The sequence below is a fragment of the Mytilus californianus genome, unplaced genomic scaffold (assembly GCF_021869535.1).
Source record: "Mytilus californianus isolate M0D057914Y unplaced genomic scaffold, xbMytCali1.0.p SCAF_22, whole genome shotgun sequence".
In the NCBI taxonomy this organism is placed as follows: Eukaryota; Metazoa; Mollusca; class Bivalvia; order Mytilida; family Mytilidae; genus Mytilus; species Mytilus californianus.
Window position 1 is genome coordinate 3786696 of NW_026262671.1, and position 6897 is coordinate 3793592.

Consider the following 6897-nt stretch of genomic DNA (forward strand, 5'->3'; position numbering starts at 1 on the left):
AGTTGAAATCATCCCTTTGAAAATTATACGGACGCCATCACGAGATGGTTGATCGTTATGGAATATCTGTTTCACAGAGGAGGACGGATATGTTTTAATCGTCGTTACAACAATCCCGTTCAATTTTTCCCCGAATGTGACCTACCGAATTAGACTTGTCCGAGGGTTTGTATTTAATTATGTCATCCCCAGTTTTCGATTGGGTTCGTGTTGCTCAGTCATTAGTTTTATATATTGGGTTTCGTATACTGTGGTTTGTATTTTTCGTTTCAACCATGGCGTTGTCATTTTATTGTCGACTTCCGAGTTTGAATATTCCTTTGGTGTCTTTCGCCTTTCTTTTTGACTAATGTGATACTCTTCAGCAGTTATTATTGGACCGTGTATACATATAGAAGGACCAGATTATTAGTAGTGTGTGTCTTTGATGTTAAAGAAAAAAACTGGACGATTAAAAAAACTACGGGAGCGATAAAAGTATCGAATACAAGCCACTTCCGATTACAATTTTACATTTAAAGAAAAAAAAAATAAAACACAAAAATAAAACAGACGCGATATAATCATGTTTTGTTACCTTTTATCAAAGCGCTTAAGAGAATTCAAGGTGTCAGGAAAATGAAAAGAAACGCAATGAATTTAGTATAAGGCAACCGTGAACGTGGTATCTCTGGCTGGAGAGGAAAACCTATTTTATGAGAACTCTTGTTAAAAAAAACTCATTTTGAATGGTCATGATGGTTGTGGACTTTTCGGAAAACGTTCTGAAAAATAGTATTTGCATAATGTAGGTACAACTTTTGGTTTGTAAAACATTTGCTTTAGGCAACTTAAATGATTTTCAGTGGTTTTTAACAAAAGTATATTGATGAAATTCGGAGAAAAAAAGAAGAATATTATTTTTTTTTTTTTTTTTGGCATGTTTTTATTTAATGATTGTGTACTTATGGGTTTCTGTACATACAACATGTAGTCGGCAAAAACTAATAATGATAACAGTATTGTACACATGTATGACGATATGATAAAAATGTTTTATGTTCACATCGACAACAAATCTGTCAAGTTTGAAAGACTTTTCTTTCAGCAGACATTCGGTATTCCAAACTTTGTCCCTATCTTCGTCTATCTTTTTCTCCACTCTCCGGAATCTGACCTCATCTGAGGGCTTATTATAAGGTGAAAAGGGGAATTTTCCTTATATATTAATTGCAGCGTCCATTCATAGGTGATGTGTTTTAACTTAACCCTATAGGACTCGTTGATTTTATTATTGCTTATTTAGATATCATCTCTCCAAAAGAGCTTGATAGATAGGATATCACTTTAAATCTGCCTCATATTTTGGATTCTATTTCAAAATTGACAACAAAAGACTTTTGAGTATTAAGTAAGCTGAATGACAAACGTGATAACCCCTTTTTTCTATCGTCAACTATCCAGCATACTCGTTCGCTTGATCTGAACCTGGGTTTTAAGGGGGCTGCTTTAATTATTAATGTATATTTAAGTGTCAGTCTTACACACTTGTCTCTGATTTTGTAATTCTATTCGGACTTTCCTTCACTGATGAAAGAATAAGTTCCCTGCATCCATTTTACAGGTATTAATGTTGTTTTCACCTTTTGCAACTGTGTATGTTTTATACGACGGATTTTCGTATATTTCTATCCAAAGTATGTTTGAACATTTTTATTTTTGTTTTAGCAGTTATGAGTACTTTTTTCGATTGAATGAACAATCAGTTATATCTTTGAGTTGCACATTGATATTGAGAGACGTACAAATGTATACTTTCAATGAAATGTTGTGAATATGTTGGACAAAAAATATACACTTTTGTTGTATTCGTTTTATAGCAATTTTGTTTTTGAAGATAACATAAGCAAGACTTTGATAGTGTATTTCATTGTTTACATCCATTTGATTTTATTAATATCTATGAGAAAATGAGAGGATGAAGATGAAATAAAGTTATAAATATAGATATTTTTGAACTATTTTAAAGTCAAGGATCAGAAAATGCATTTGTATAGCTTCAAGTGCTTGCTATACGGTATGGAGTTTGCTCGTTGTTGAAGGCCATACAGCGACACATCATTATTCGATTCTTTTTCTCACTTTATTAGTACCCCTATTTTCTAAATCGTTCCTCAACCGAACATAAAGCATTTAAACGCTTAGTCTAGAACATAAAACAACATATAATTATAGGATCAGTTTTCGAGGTATGGCTTTAACGTATTTAATTTTATATCAGTATAATGAAAGAAAAGTACCATCAAATTTAACATTAAATCTGCCAGTGCCACGTTAAATATTACAACAAATATTAACAAGCAGAAAAAAATCAGCTGGTATAGACTTATTTGAAAACATTATATCTATTTTTCGTACAATTGTTTAAAGATAGTCCAAAGTGAAGCTGCAATGAAAGCATAGCTTCGAACATGATTATCAAGTGTTGTTTAATTAATAATGAAATCTTTTTCAAACAATACCTTTACATTAGTTTTAAGAATGTACAAATCTGAAGAGCCAAACATTTCTAGAATAATAAAACATTTTATGATAACCTAATTTTGGGGATTATATGACCCTTAGAAAGTAATTGATGAAGAAAACATCAAATGGTGGTGTACGTTTTGGTTTGCCACGGCCATTTGAAAGAACCTTATTTTCAATGATTTCCCCATTTTTCATCAATTATGACCTATTTTCGGGCTATTATCATGAAAAAAAATCACAGTTTCACAATCAAACTTATTTATACTTTCACTAAATATGAAGTGTACCAATCTGAATGAATTTAACTTCAAATCCAAACCATAAAGGTTTGTGTTAACAATCAGAAAGTTGTATAAAACTTTGTTGCTTTTTCGTGTCAAATTGATCACTATCAATTTTGTAGATTTTGGATATTTCTCTTTTTTAGGACAAAAAGCATATTATTTCAACTTCTTTGTTATAAATGATTGACAAAATACATATCTAAGAAATTTTAAAAGAACAAAAATGAATTGGGATGTACATATTTTTGGTAACATCATTTCTTTATACCCCTCACCAAATGTCTAACCATTTTGGTTTATGACACTGACTTGATTGGTAATAAAGTTTAAAAGATTTATATCTCAAAAACTACTTATTGTAAGTACACAATTTTATCACAGAGTTGATTGTGATTACAATGTTTTCTTAATTCATTAATACTTTCCACTTGTATCACATATTTTGGAAATAATTCCCAAACGAGATTTCAGCAAGACTGAAACATCAGAAGAATGTATCCCTAATCCAATTTGGATCAATTGTAAATACTTATAAAAAGACATGACAAAACACAGGAATCAGGTGTACAATTGACATGTTTAAGATACTTATATTGACGTGGAAGTTTCTGTTATAATACTTAACGAGTATTACTATCCTTGCAATTAAATGTTATTCTGATGTGTCAGTGGGTAATTCAATTCAATTCACTTCGATTTAGGTTATCTAGCTATAAAAAAAAATGGTTTTACCTACTATTTTCTCCGGCCAATGCCTGTAACAAGTCCGAAATATGACCGTTGCTTGCTATTCGTTCTGTTGTAGAAATCTGTCGTCTATATGTATGACTTTTGGTTCCCAAAGTACTTCTGACTGGTGCTTTCCGTCATTGGCGTTCGTATCACCTTATTTTCATCTCCAATCTTTCCATGATAAGGTTTGCGTTTTTCTCTATCTGTATCTCTTTCTTTCTTCTCCTTCTCTTCGTCATATTTCATGTATTGTATGCAAGATTTTACTACTTATTTGAGCGATTGTATATATTACATTGATATTTCTGATAAGAGGTAAAAGACAAAAATAAAGAGAAAATTACGTTTTAAGCTAGTTTATGTTGGTCAATAGTTTTCAAAATTAGAACCATTAACCTTTTTGGGAAATATCGTTCAAATGAAAAATTGAACTAAGCAATGCATAGAAGAAAGCGTATTATAAACGTGTAAGACGGATGGGCGAAGCGACATAAAGACGGACAGTATCATGCACACACACGATTAATTTTTACAAAACCGTGATACATTGTTACGATGGCTTTAGGGATATTCATTGGTGAAATTTCTTCCTGGGACTGTCTATTCAAGCTGCGATGGATATTGATACTTATTTACCGTGGGAATATTTAAAAATATCACAATACATGTCTAAACTCGTATAAAGTTACACTATATCGTCATCTTTAAATAAGAAATGTCTTGTGACTTTTAGCCAATCAAATGTGTGTTTACATAATTTATTCATCTAGTCGAAACAAATATGGCGTCGGCTAAACAGGTACAAGTAGTAAGTTATGCTTTCCTTATTTTATATAGACATGCTAAAACTAGTAAATTTGATAGGATTGGGGAGACAATATCAAAGAATCTTGTAATTGTCACATTTCTTCTGAAATAATTTGGAAAAGTAGGAAATAGAAATCCATGCTTTTCTATGATAAACACCACACCGATCTCTTCCTTAAGTATTATATTTTGGTTTATTGTTTCTAATTTGAAAACTATCGGTGGATAAACACATAATAAAGTAACGTTAATTTTTATACATTATTACAATTTAGGTAAAGAGAAAACATACCTGGGTATTTCAAACATATACTACTCCTTTCATTTCTTAAACCAACACCAGACCTAGTGCTTCCAAGATTAGATATCACAGGGTGGTATCAGAGCCTTTTACCCTCAGGGATATTAAATCCAAACTTCCCGATTTAACTTGTTCGAACATATTCTCGCTGGTCATGTTATAACTAGAGACATTGCAAGCCAAATGAATCAAAACCAAACGCATTCTTTTAATAGACCAAAGCTATTCGGTCAAGCATTCAGAAGCGCATTCAAAATACACGATCACAATGAGGAAACGGCATTCTGACTTTTCCAAGATGCCCGAGGTAGTAGATGCCTTATCCTCTCTTTACGACACATATTTTGTTGCTAAAGTTCCACTGGATGCATAAACTTCACAAAGAGTCTTTTTACGAACAATTATATAACCAGTTGTTAAAGATTTTCCACTAAACATCTTTCTGAAGTTCTAACCATCATTTGTTCGACAGCAAAAGATGGCCTTCAAAAATGAGGTATATTTAACTAACGGTGTCAATCAGATGTGCATTCTTGAATATTCTAAAGATTTACCCAAAAATCATAAATCACTATCTTTATAATTTTACATCGACTCATTAAACAGAGCCTTTTCTACAAAAATAGGAAATGTGATACAAATTTTTTGTTTAGGTCATGACAAGTCTTACTTTGTTAAAAGCCAGACTGATTCCCTTAACAAATACACCGAAAATGCTGGACTTGTTGATCATATTTGTTGAGTTCTGCTTATTCATTTTAAGCAGACAGTCGTTATTCCAAGGAATACAAATTGTTCACCACTACCGACCGACTTGTTTTGACTTTAATGAAGCAGAATTCCTACAGAACCGGCTCAAAGACAAATACAAAAACCCGTGTTTTCTCACTCTACAACTCACATTTCATTGAAAGCTTTCATCTCAAATATCCTAGTGCACTTGAGATTTAGGATACTACCATAAGTTAAAGTTCTAATTCATATCTTGACCGTTTCCTCGATATCGTCACGGATGAACGACTTACAAGAATCAATAACAAACGTGACGATTTTAATCTTCCAGAGAAAAATAACCTCCATCGTATGGCATTTACATATCCCAGTTAATACCTGACGCTTGTGTATGTTCACAGTATAGACTTACCAGGGGTGTTCTGCTTACACAAAAACTGTTCCAACGAATTTATGAAGATTGACGACTGATTTCGACACTTTTTCATTCTTAACGGTTACAATTACAAATTGGCTGACAGATACGATGTTTCGATTTTCCAAATCACTAGCGACATGTTTTTGCAGTCTAAGATCTTAGATACCTGTATAAAAAAGAATAACAAAATTGCCGAACTCCAAGGAAAATTCAAAACGGAAAGTCCTTTAGCAAATGGCAAATTCAAAAGCTCAAACACATCAAACGAATGGATAACAACTGTCATATTCCGGAGTTGGTACAGGCATTTTCTTATGTATAAAATGGTAAAGCCGTGTATTGCGTAATTTTGCCAACTGTGTTTAATCCTATACTCAACGTCCTGTCTTGCCTATGTATCATTTATTAATTTATCTTATGAAAAATAGTGTGTTTGAAAGACAAATCGTAGCAATATGAATACTCGAGATTCATTTATAGTACATTTCTTTAATGTGAATAATACGTTTTGATTGACAATCTTAATTTTTATGACACCGGAATGTGAATATATATTCTAAACAATTCATTGAACATGACCAAGTATTTATTAACTTGAAATACAAGACATGCAAGTTATCCTAATATCTATTTTATAATTTCAGGTCAATACTACGACATATTTGAACCAAATGGAAAATAAGAGATCAGATTTATTTAACGAACTAGTTATTAAAGAATCTGACAATATGGTTTTCTGTAGGCAAGTTAAAATACATGTATTGACCGTAATGATTGTCTATTTTATACATAAAAACTTCGGTTGGTCCTCATAGAACGAGATTTGTTCAACCTATAACAAAAATACCGAACACCAAGGAAAATCAAAACGGAAAGTCCCTTATCAAAAGGCAAAATCAAAAGCTCAAACACATAAACTGAATGGAAAACAAGAGGGATTTTCTTATGTGGAAAATTGTGTAAATGTTAAATGTATAAAATTACTGTTTCAGAATAGTAACGTTTTGTAGTCACTTGAATGACAGTTACATACAATTCCATTATATTGACAACAATGTGTGAACAAAACAAACATACATGATAAATAGGTAAATTTGTCAAAAATAGGGGTACAA